The 11,774-nt window shown below is 38.4% G+C and overlaps 1 long non-coding RNA gene across 5 annotated transcripts in view; it reads left to right on the top strand.

The window, feature by feature from the left end:
- Positions 1 to 11,774, top strand: part of LOC106949091 (uncharacterized) — a 252,975-nt gene that overhangs the window by 103,149 nt on the left and 138,052 nt on the right. For 2 of the 5 annotated variants that reach the window (XR_001425320.1, XR_001425317.1), the window contains one exon: positions 11,014 to 11,123. The exons of the other annotated variants lie outside the window; for them this stretch is intronic. This is a non-coding gene — a long non-coding RNA (uncharacterized LOC106949091). The remainder of the gene's footprint in view (positions 1 to 11,013; positions 11,124 to 11,774) is intronic. 5 annotated transcript variants of the gene reach the window in all.

Raw genomic sequence — 11,774 nt, 5'->3', positions numbered from 1 at the left:
AATATGCTGAAGTGGCCCTCAGTGAAATTGAGTTTGACACCCCTGCCCTAGAGAATCCCAATGCAAGACAATCACTCAATCATGTGTTGGGTCTGCCCTGGCGTCTCTTCATAATGAGGTGTTCAGAAATATTCCAAAAGGAGCTGCCCAAGAGGAGTCTTGAGCAGATCCCCTAAACATATCTGCTGCCTCCTTTTGATGTGGAGGAGCAGCAGCTATCCTTCAAGCTCCTCTTGAATGGTGGAGCTCCTCTTCCTATCTCTCAGCCATCCTATGGAGGAAGCTAACTGAAGTAGCTTGTGTCTTGCCTCTCATCCTCAGTCACAGTGTCCATTTCTCGACCATAGGTGAATGTCTCTGACAAATGGAGAGATTTGGATTTTGGCTATCTTCTGCTCTGTTGTACCTATACCACTACCTGTTACCCAAGACACTGACCTCCATCAACTTTTTCTTTTTAAAAATCCTTGACCTCAGACTTAAAGGTATTCACTCTTGCATTGTGGTGCAGAAAATGCAATCACAACCACATCATCTCCAAAAAGCAAAGCTGATTCACTTAAGATTCCCAAACCAGCAAACCAGACACCGTCCTCTGCAGGACTGCACCTTTAGAACAGGACTGGTGATGAGGCCACGCTGGCAGAGTCCAGCCCAAACCAAGACCAAGTTTAACTTGGTGATGATCATGCGGATACAATTTTTCTTTGGTTATACAGAATCCAAAACTATTACAGACAAAAATAATTATAATAATTTGCACTAACTTTAAAATGGATTCTTATCAAGTCTAGTTGTCTTATTGAATTTGTTGTTCTATTTTATGGCATGAGATGAACCCCTTTTTTTTCCAGTGTTTTGTTCACCTTAGGAGTAAGATGTAACTTTGTGCTGTTAATCTACAACACTAAACAAAAATGCTTATCTGACCTTTACCCCATATCCTCCTTGGTAAAGGAAGGACTTAGTGTCACAACATTCTTGTTAGTCATCCAAAAACATTGAATGATTCAAAGACAGGCAGTTTTTTGCAGTTTGGAAAACAATCTACAGTTACTTCTTTTGCTGTTAGAAACTGCACTTTTTGCTGGTTTTTACAATTTTAAGTCTTATGGCTCACTGGTCTCACCATGCCAGCTTACCTTTAGACACTGGAACCATTTTGGCTCTACGACCCCCTTGGTTGGCAGCACAGAGGTCTAACAGCAGTGTGTCAACGTTAAACTCCCCCACGCTTCCTTGGTCATTACATAAATCACATCTAGGTGGCAAAAAGTGTACAATGTACGTTTTGAAAAGGTTTTGTGAGAGGGAGTGTAGAGATGTGACTTGGAGTGTTGCTGTGTACTGTTTGGATTTCTATATTTAAACTATTGTACTCTGTACCTGTCACCAAAAAGGGCACTTTTTTGGTGAGTTTTTTAAAAAAAATAAAGTTAAGACGAGCTGAAGATTGGATGCAATGTGACTGTATAAAAAAAGTTAGCTTTGTGGGATCTGAAATTATGCTCCCAAATAAAAGCATTCTGCTTCTAGATAAACTAATTGTGGTTTAGCCCAGTTAGGACTCATTGGATGCCATCCTTAGTGATGTAATAGGCACCGTCAGCTACAGCCACATGCCCTGAAGTTGACACCGAGATATTCTGGAAGACTACTTATCTCCCCACTCATCTCCCATGCACCTGAAACTGAGACTAGGCAGTTTGAAGTATGGACAAATATTTCATAAAATAATGTAGCATTGCAATAAAATCACTTAATAGAAATTGGTGTGACTCTATTGAATTACAGAGACTTTTAGATGTATTATATTAAACCTGAACTGAATTGGATTGCATGGATGTGGGATTTTTTTTTTTGTGCCGTTCTCCAAGAACTTCGGCTGTGAAATGATACTATACACATCAATAGAATTGAAAAAACAAACAAACATGCAGCTGTACATTGTATTTTATATGATCTGAACCACTTTGGCAGCCCCAAGACTATTCTTACTGGGACTATTAGAATATTATCACCATATTCCATAACTCTGAGTACCTGTAATGTGATTGCCATACACTACTGCAATTTCTGAAAGTACCATAATTAAGTATTTTTGTGTATATGTGGTAGTGCTCTTATGTGTGTAACAGACGGAGAGGTGGAATAAACTTTTTTACTAGGGGTGTATGTCTTTATTTAGACATGGCGAGTGCCTGCAGTTCAGGGACACAGCATGCTGAAACACAACAGGCACTTTTTATTGTTTATCCACTCAATATGTGTTTGTGTTCATTTGTACTCCAGATACTAATAAAAAGTGTTACAGGCATGAATTAAATTCATTATAAGATCAATTTGGACTTGAAAGTTTCAAAGTGCTCTTTGTCTACTTTTGACCCGCATAATATGTTGAGCTCACTGTGTGTACACACATTGATTATCACCAGTATGAAGGATTGGAAAACCAAATTTCTGCTTGTCTTGTTAAAACCACGTCTGCTTTAAAGAGTGTTAGTAGTTTGCACAATTTGCATATATTTTTTCACAGTAGCCTTTATCTGCCTGATGTATTCCTTGTTGGAATCATCAAACTCATCTAGACACTAAGTTGTACTCTCGCAAAGTTTATGACCTTTAGTTAATCTGTGATATTGCATTGGCAGTAAAACTTTGCTGACTGATGATCCTGGTAGTCATGATTATGACGTTCAGAGAGCTGGTAAACAAAGCCACAGCTTTGGGGTTGTGGCCATTAGATGTGATTAGAGTACCGAAAAATTTTACTCAAACAAAAAGAGCACTGCTTCAAAATATTTTACTCAAGTAAAAGTAATAATTTTGTAATCTTAAAAAACTATAATTAATACTTACTGCAGGTAGTGTGTATATGCTAGAACAGGGACATGTACTTCCAGTGACAATATATAGTGTTTACTGTGTCTTCAACAGGACCAACAAGCTCAGCAAACGGAAAATAACATTAAAACAACTAAGTTGGTACTGACATGAACTTTTAACGTGGACTGTAGGTTTGTCTCTGTTTACAATACATTTCTGGTTAAATATTTTGCTCCTTCTTCATCAAAAGTTACTTGTGTTGGATAAAGTGCATGTCCAGAAATGTTTCTCAAATAAGAGTAGCAATAGTTCATCATAGTATTACTCAAGCCATATTAAAAGTACAGTGATGTAAAACTATTAAAAGTGTATTTTTTCCAAAAAGAAGTTGCTCAAATAAATGTAGCTGAGTGAAGGCAACTAGTTGCTGCTCATCTCTGGTGGCCATCATATAATTTTTTATGCATCCGAAAAAAAAAAAAAAAAATCAGACTAAGGCTGGGGAAGATCATTCTGACTTCAACATTCAACAAAAACAGTGCTGTGATCCGGTTTTACAGCTGCTGTGGGTTGGGGGGTAAATATCTATATGCCAAATGGTATGAAGAGGCAAGGATATATAACTATTATTCTTGAGTGTTACATATAATAACAACCACCGAAGAACTGCGTGTTTAGGTCCAGATGACTCCAAAGCATTTTACATTATATTCAGACACTGTTTTCATGATTGGCTAATTTTTGTGAGAGAAATGTATAATAGTCATTAAAACCTGTAATTTGTTATTCTGTTATGCAGTTAAAATTTCAAATCAACAAAACAAATTGAAGGAAGAACTATGGAAACAAGTAAGGTTTAGATGGTTCATTACATTCAGTAAAATTTACCCAACCAGTGAATAACACCAAATCAGTCTTTTAATAAGTTCATAAATAGTGAGCCAGAGAAGATGGCAGTTCAACAGGGGCCTCCTAAATAAAAGTTGCTACGTGGAAGGGCATATATCAGGATCAGGCCATAAAGCCTGCCCTTTTCGTGTGGGGAGTAGTGGGAGTAGTTGACTCCTGTCTGCTGATAGGAACTCTAAATCACTCAGGTCCCCACACTGCCAGCATCACACACACACACACTCAGACCCTCGTAAATGTCACCTGTTAATCTGGCCCCAAGTGCTCCTCAGTTCACTCACTCGGTAACGTAGCCATAACATGTCCTGCTCAAGACACAGACTCTGCTGTGGGTTTCTTTTCTGAAATCTTGACTCAAGTCGGCGATGTCCTCCTCACAAAGATGTAAACATGCTGACTGTCCTCTGCATTTAGTTTTCTCAAATATAGTTGATCCAAAAATTATCCATTTTCCTGGCAGATTTAGGTTTACAGTAATCATAAATTGTACCATAATAGAGATAAAAGTCCTGAAGTGAATTTATTCGAGAATCCATGGAAGGAGCTAATTATTAGAGTAATGAGAAGGAAGCCTTCCAACTTAAAAGAAGCCCATAATCTGGCATAAATTGTCAGACTGTCAATGAAACATTAAAAAAATCCTGCCAGCTGCAATGATTGCTGTCATGCAGTATTTCCCGATTATTAAAAAATTGCATAATTTTCAAATTCTTAAAAAAAATTGCATAAAATTGCATGACATTTTAAAAATATTTCTTCTAAAAACAAATAAATATTTTTTTTTTCTATGAACTTAATATATATATATATATATATATATATATATATATATATATATATATATATATATATATATATATATATATACCTTTTATTAGTAGTCACACTCTTTATCAGAAAAACCTTCTTGATGGAATGAAAATAAAACTATTAAACATAATATTCCTGCAGTATAAATAATTTAGTGCTTAAATGTATGTTGTCTGTTTCCAAAAGGAATATATGTAATATAAGGTCTTGAACACTTGATTGAAATAGTAATTTCAGTAAAGAAAGAACAAAAAATCTCATGGGGCAATTATTTTACAATGCTGTAGGCCTCATGATCTATATGGTGCAGAAGAAACTATGAAACAACTCCTGTTAGGCAGGGTGGTGTATATTGTCATATAGGCATGTAAGGCTCAAGGATTAAGAATAGCTATGGTAGGTCTAAATATTTCAAAAATCATACGATGGTGAAATTGCTGGTGTACATTCCTAAGGAGAAGTCATTTGCAAAAAATCTAAATTTTAATCAATCTTCATTTCTATGTTTTTATGAGACATGTTAGGCTACATTTCTGCAAAGATATCCACTTTAGGAAGAAGTTGTCCAAAAGGTTGAATACTTCTGGAATGCAAAGTGTGAACTCATGACACATGTGAATATATTGGCAAACAGGTTTTGAATTCCAAATGTATATTTGCAATATTTTTGCAACATTCTAGAAAAATATGACATAATCTGCAAAAACTTCATAATGGCACCACTCTTATGGCCAAACCCATATTTTGGGTTTTGAATGAGGAATTTACTTGAGAATCTTTTTTTTTTTTTTTTTTATAAAACGTGTGGGATAGTGGCAGATATAAGCCACCAAGGGATCTAGAGTTTATCAAGATGTTGGAAGAAGAAAATGGGTATAGCAAAACAGAAATGTCTTTACATAAACAATGGAATGTATTGTATTTTTTTTTTTATCCACAGTACATTATATTACTAAAACTGAACATTTTAGGGTTCTTGCTAGCCTAGCCTACACTGTCAATAGCTATCGAACATCCATGGAGACACAACCATATTAAACATTTAGTTTTATTCATAAATGGCTCTTAAAGTGATGCCTTTAAAAAAAAAAAAGAAGTGGTTTGTAAACATGGTTTAAGGAGGCATTAAATGGAGTAGTTCAAAGATATTTGGAATGGACATTCCCATAACGCTTTTCAAAGAAATGAACACTGTGTTCTTTCTTCAGAGCAAAGATAAAAAGAACCGTCCAGACTTTTATCAGTAACAAGTCCAAAACGCTATGCGAAGGTAAGGAGTTATATGTATTCCATATGCTCTTAGCCACGGTTAGCTCAACTATCAGGAATCCTCCCTCATCTTTAGGCTGATAACACAGTTCTGTCCACAGAAAATGAAGGAAACACCACGGAGGTGATAAGCATTTCCCAGAAGGATCTAGTATAACAGACCCATTGCTATGAAAAAAAAAAACAACAAACTTTGACATGGTTACGAGTTTAAACATTTGAACTTGTTCTGAAAAGATAATTCCCTGAAAGCTCTGAACATTAATAAAGGAAAAGAACAAACATAGAACAGTGAGACTAAACTGAATGCAGCAGTGGGAGAAGACAGATGAAATATATGAGGGCCACATTGAATCACGGAGGGCTGCATCTCTGGCTGATGCCAAACCGATGCAGCTTGCTCTATAACTGTAAAGCCTCTTTCAGACGTTCACTTCTTTCCATTAATTTGATGGCAACTGAACATGTTGGCCTGAACGAGCACCTTAGTGCTTTTCCATAAAAAACTGAGATGCAGAAAACGCTGATCTGCTGCAGTCACATTAGCAAATAGGCAGACGGTTAGGAATGAGTTTATCTCAGATTTATTTTTATGAATGAATAAATGAAATTAAAACAGCACTGTCCAAAACTCTCACAGAACTTCTGCAAAGTATTCACATCCCTTGAACGTACTTTAGTTTGTCACATTATTTCTATAAACTTGAATTCATGTTTGGGGTTATTGGTTTTCAAAGGTTTTTAGAAATCTGAACATTGTTGTCGGGTTTTGTAAAGCTTGACTGAAGCTCATTCAGATTGTACGCTAAGTGTCAAACAGAATTATCAGGGTTTTCCAGTATTCAGGTCCATTCGCCCTCCATCAACCCTGATCAGCTTCTCTATCCCTATTGAAGAAATGCATGCCCACAGGACATTTCTGTTAGAGGTGTGACTGCTATTTTTTTTTTTAAATCCTAAAACCAAGAGATGCTTTTAGAAATAATTTTAGAGAAATTCTAATTTCTGGGAGCCTAAGATTTTTCTCAAATTTTTACCTCGGTAAAATAAAAGCCACACATCACCTTAGGCTAAACCAGAGGTTCCCAAACTGCAGGGGGGAGGTGGCGGGAAGCCGTCTGAATGGAAAAAACAACAACAAAAAAAAAACAAAAAAAAAACATGAACACTGTATGCGCTGGGTTTTTACCTTAGAATGGCCAACTTTCTGTTATTCCTATGTCAATTTGATACAGTAGAGGCCACATTTCCCATATTTGTGTCCTCTGTCACTTTTATCTGCAGTTAAAACTGTTTAATCCGTTGTTAACATGTGGTAACCTGTTTTTCCGAGCCGCCTTTAAACGCAACATGAGCGCTATGACACTCGCACTGGGTTTACACCTGTACGGCAGTGAAGGAGACCTGCTGCTGCTGCGCGGAGCTACGCAGGTTTGTGTTAGAATCATGGCAGCAAACCAGCAAAACTCAAAAACATTTTCACAGTTTTTCCCCCAAACTAACCAACTGAGTTGAGTAAAGCTGTTGGATGCAGGTAATGTTAGCTAAAAGATGACTAGCTAGCTAATGTCAATACAGCACCTTAAGCTTAACAAGTAGCCTGAAGGCTACTGATGTTGATGTCATTTTGCCCCCCAAAAAGTTGTTCCCCCCCCCCCCCTCTATCCCCCCCCCCCACTAAAACACGTTGTTCAACAAGTCCGCTTTTTGTAATCCATGGGCGGGGGGGTCCAGAAAATGTTTGGAAACCACTGGGGGACAGGAGAAAAAGTTTGGGAACCACTTGTCTAAACAAAGGATTGAACAATTCTCCATGAGATGTTAAAACCTTGGACTATTGCTTTTGAACGTGACCCATATAAATGGGAGAAACCAAACAATAGAACCCATTTCATAATATTCCTGAATGAATAATCAAATTCAGCTATCCACATTTCAGAAAGCACTCTGGCTATATCTTATGAAAATATGAAAGGTGAAATTCAGGAATGGCGTTCATACATCATGCACATAGGGGGATCTCTTATCACTATGTACTTTTCTATATGGACGCTTTACTCAGCATACAATCAGACACTATCACATACTTTTTTAAAGATGTATATATGGCTTTTAAGAAACATGCCATGCGCTTTTTGTTTAATAAAGGCCATGTAAGGGTGTGTGCATGTGTATTTGTGAGGAGGACCTAGTCAAAAGAGCATAGGATATTCAAGCCACTGTATGCATCTGTATGTACGGTGTTGTGGCTGCAGAACTGCTGTGAAGCAGCCGTTGTCTCATTAGCATGTCAATTGACTCCATCTGCTTTGCACATGAAAGAGCCAGTGTGTGTAGGAGGACAGGAGAAAGAAAGAACGAACGCGGGATCTGGAGGGAGGGCGGGGACCGCTGTGTATTTATCTCCACCTTGTAGGAATTTGTATCGTACACTGAGGGCACTTATTAAGGATCACACTGAGGTGTGCTCCATCGCTCTAAGACGCGCACAAAGACAAAATAAAAACCCAGGTACTCACATCAGTGGCACATATGTAATTAAACCAAACAGAGCACTGATGTTTTGCTTGATGCTGGAAAAAGTTGCCTCTAAAATGAGAGGTATGGAAAGAGGGTGTGTCAGTGGCTGTGCACATTTAAAGACCCTCTAGTTGGGAATGTATGGCCTAATTTTTTGTGTCCATAAACACATTCTCAAATATTTTGTTTGTGCTGAGGAATTTTTAATCTTTACAAGGTGAAACGTCTGAAAAGTCCGGTGTGCCCATTGGTCCAACCAACGGACTCTTCAGAAATCATCAAATTAGTAAATAGTGCAAAACTTCATCATTTCATCTTGGTGTACAAGAAAAAATGAAGGTTTTTCATCTTTTTTTTTTTTTAAAAAAAAACCTTTTCAAAGGATTATTATTTTTTTTTTTTACCCTAATGGGCAAACGGCACCATTTTTTAGCCTTTTGGGTCTTAAATATTACAAGCTGTACTAGAATAATTATTTCTGGTAGTCTTCTATACTGTTTTCAAAGCACAACTGAAAATTGGTCGCAGTGTAATACACATTGGTCCCTAAAGAATTTCATAAAAAATCTGTGAGTGTCTTAGTTCAAGCTTTCTTTTCCACTAGGATTAATACACTTAATTCAGAGGTTTCTGTTGTTCCACAGGGACTCTGCCATCAAGTGGCCCCCTGGCTTTAAAGCGTAGTGGATGGGTGCAGAATCTGATGCTTATCCTCTGCCCGTAAATTTTCAGTGATCTGTACAGAGCTGTGGGATCCAGAATGGTGTAGGACAGGGGAAACCTTGAGGGTAAAAGAGGCAATTAGAGAAAGCGAGACATAAGGGGAGAAAGAAGAGTGGGACAACAGTGAGCAGAATTGTAGGGATTTAGTCTTTAATCATGAACAAGTAGATGGGAAAGGAAAATATGAGACAAAATTGAGGACAGTATGGAGAATCTGTGCTTATTTACATCTCACATGCTAATTAGCTTATTAACTCAAAACACTGACAAAGGTTTCCTGAGCCTCTACATGGTCTCTCAGTCTGGATAAGTAAGACACAATCTTGGGGAAGACTGTTGACTTGTCAGATGTCAAGAAGGCAGTAATTGACTCTCCACCCAAGGATGGAAAGCCATAAAAGGCCATTGCTAACGAAGATGCTTGTTCAAATTGATGTCTGTAAGTAAATTCATAGAAAGTTAAGTGGAAGGTAAAAGCTGCACTAACAATGGGGATAGTCACAACCTTGAAAGGATTACTAAGCAAAATCAGTTCAAGAATTTGGGGAAGCTTCACATAGGATCTCTGGGCTCTTGGCTATTTAGAATCGATTGCTTCCTGGAGGCGCGGACTCTATTGAAGTTTTAAATATTACCCAATCTTTAATGTAAAGTGCCAGTTTGAAGCTGTGACACTTACCCAAAATTGCCTGCACTGTAAACAACCATCCTCCACTGTGAGGAGAGAAAACTAATTTTAAAACGAGTTTGGGTTAATTGTACCCCTTAAAGACTCAGTCATGTTCATGTTTCACACATTTGACTCAAATGGTCATCATGGACGAGAGGAAATTGGTCAGAATATGTAGAAACAACTTTGGCACTTCAGTGTACACACCTATTGTGCTACTAGAACCTGTTGGAATACCAATGTCACTGTCCAAACATTATTTGCTAGAGTACCAACAAAGAATATTGGACCAGTCCTGTAAAATTTGTAAAATATCCCCATAAACACACTGCTAAACCCAGTGGGCAGCCTTCCCAGTGCAGCTGAAGCTGTTATAGCCGCAGTGGATGTGCCAACTCCATATTAGAGCTTTTGTATTAGAAATGAGATGTCATTAAAGTGTGTCCATGTGTGTAAAGGCAAGCATTTCAAAACTTTTGGCAATGTAGTGTGTTGTTTTTTTTTTTTAGCTTAGTGTATTTTCATGGAAAGACTTATCCAGCTAAACACACTTTAACACAAACTAGCTCGCAGAACCACTTCTCTTTCCCGTTGTTGTGTTTGGTTGCTATGGAGTTTCCGTGGCTTGCCAGGGAAACTAACAAGTAGCAAGACTTTTGTATTAGGTTGTGACTTTTTGACTGGAAGGAAAATTATGCAAAGTCAAACTCTTGTGTGTGAGAATATATCTGGCTATACATGCATAACACAGTGACAAACAGCTGATGCTTTAAAGCAATATGAAAACACAACGAATGTAAACATTTTTGTGCAGAATGCTAGATAAAGCAGTGTTCGGTGTTTTACAAGTCCTGTGTGAGTGTCTGTGTGGGAGTTAATTATTTGGGCAAAATGAGAATATGGGGGTGTAGCTTAAAGACAGCAACTGGATGAAACTCTTTGGTTGAAATTAGAAACATGTGGCTGTTTTTGCTTTAAATTGCAAGACTTGCAGCTCCTTCCCGATTCAAAAACAAATGTGAATCATCAGTTTAAGACAAGGATTTCAACCCTAAAAAGATGATTCATTAAGAACAGTCACATGCACTTGTGGGACCACTAAGCATTTACTCATGTCGTGTTTACAGTATCCATCTTGGACTCATCCTTGTCTTTTGAAAAGAAGTGTTTTTTCAATTTGAATGCACACGATGGGGAAGGGAGATACAGACTGTCTGTCTGCTTGCCAGTATTTTTAGTTGTAATTGTAACTATAAATTCTTGTTGACCCTTGTATTTCAATCCAGGTGCACAGAGCGGCTTCCTGGACTGGGCTGTGGCTCTGCCTGGAAAACGGCCGCCTTCCCCTAAGTGGGAGCTTTGATTGGAGCTCGTGTGAGTTGGCGGGAGGCAGCTGGTGAGCTGCATGTTGTTTTTTTTTCTCCTCTCATTTTGTATGGTTTGGCTTGGTTTGGGCCATACCAGCTTGGTGTGACCACATCAGTGCTGCTCACAGGGCTTGCTGAGGAAATGAACAGATATATCTGACTCAGCAGCACTTAGTTCTGCTTATGATCTTTGCACACATGCGTACACTCCATTCTGTCTTGGTTGCACAGCATACTGTACTGGCTTACTCATATGCAGATGTATTCTCTGTTCATGCGCACTGTTACACACTCTCCACCGCTCTTCTCCTCTCTTTTCTCTGGTCTTTGATGTTGCTCCTACTCCTCGAAGCCTCGGCTCTCCATGCCAGTGAGTTTCTTTCTCAGGGACCGTGATGGAATCATCAGTCCTACTCAGCGCTATGCCTCATGCAGGTGTGAGATCTGCTGACCCAGCTACGTGCCGTGTCCCCATGGACCTGCAGGCGATGACCTAATGTTCATATGACTCCCTTGTCCCTCTGTCCCCTGTTTTTACTCTTTTGAACACCAGTTCAATTCAATGCTACTAAAAAAGACACAATGATATCATTGGCGTGAGTCAACAGGTGAGTGTTGCAGTGTGTAGCTGAGCTGGCGTTCTTGGTTCATGACGAGTTCTGGAGCCGTTTCATGTGACC

This window comes from Poecilia latipinna, unplaced genomic scaffold, assembly GCF_001443285.1.
Source record: "Poecilia latipinna isolate Pla-1442-1.1 unplaced genomic scaffold, P_latipinna-1.0 Scaffold324, whole genome shotgun sequence".
Taxonomy (NCBI): domain Eukaryota; kingdom Metazoa; phylum Chordata; class Actinopteri; order Cyprinodontiformes; family Poeciliidae; genus Poecilia; species Poecilia latipinna.
The sequence above is the reverse complement of the archived record's forward strand: the minus strand, read 5'-3'. Positions and strand labels throughout refer to the sequence as shown.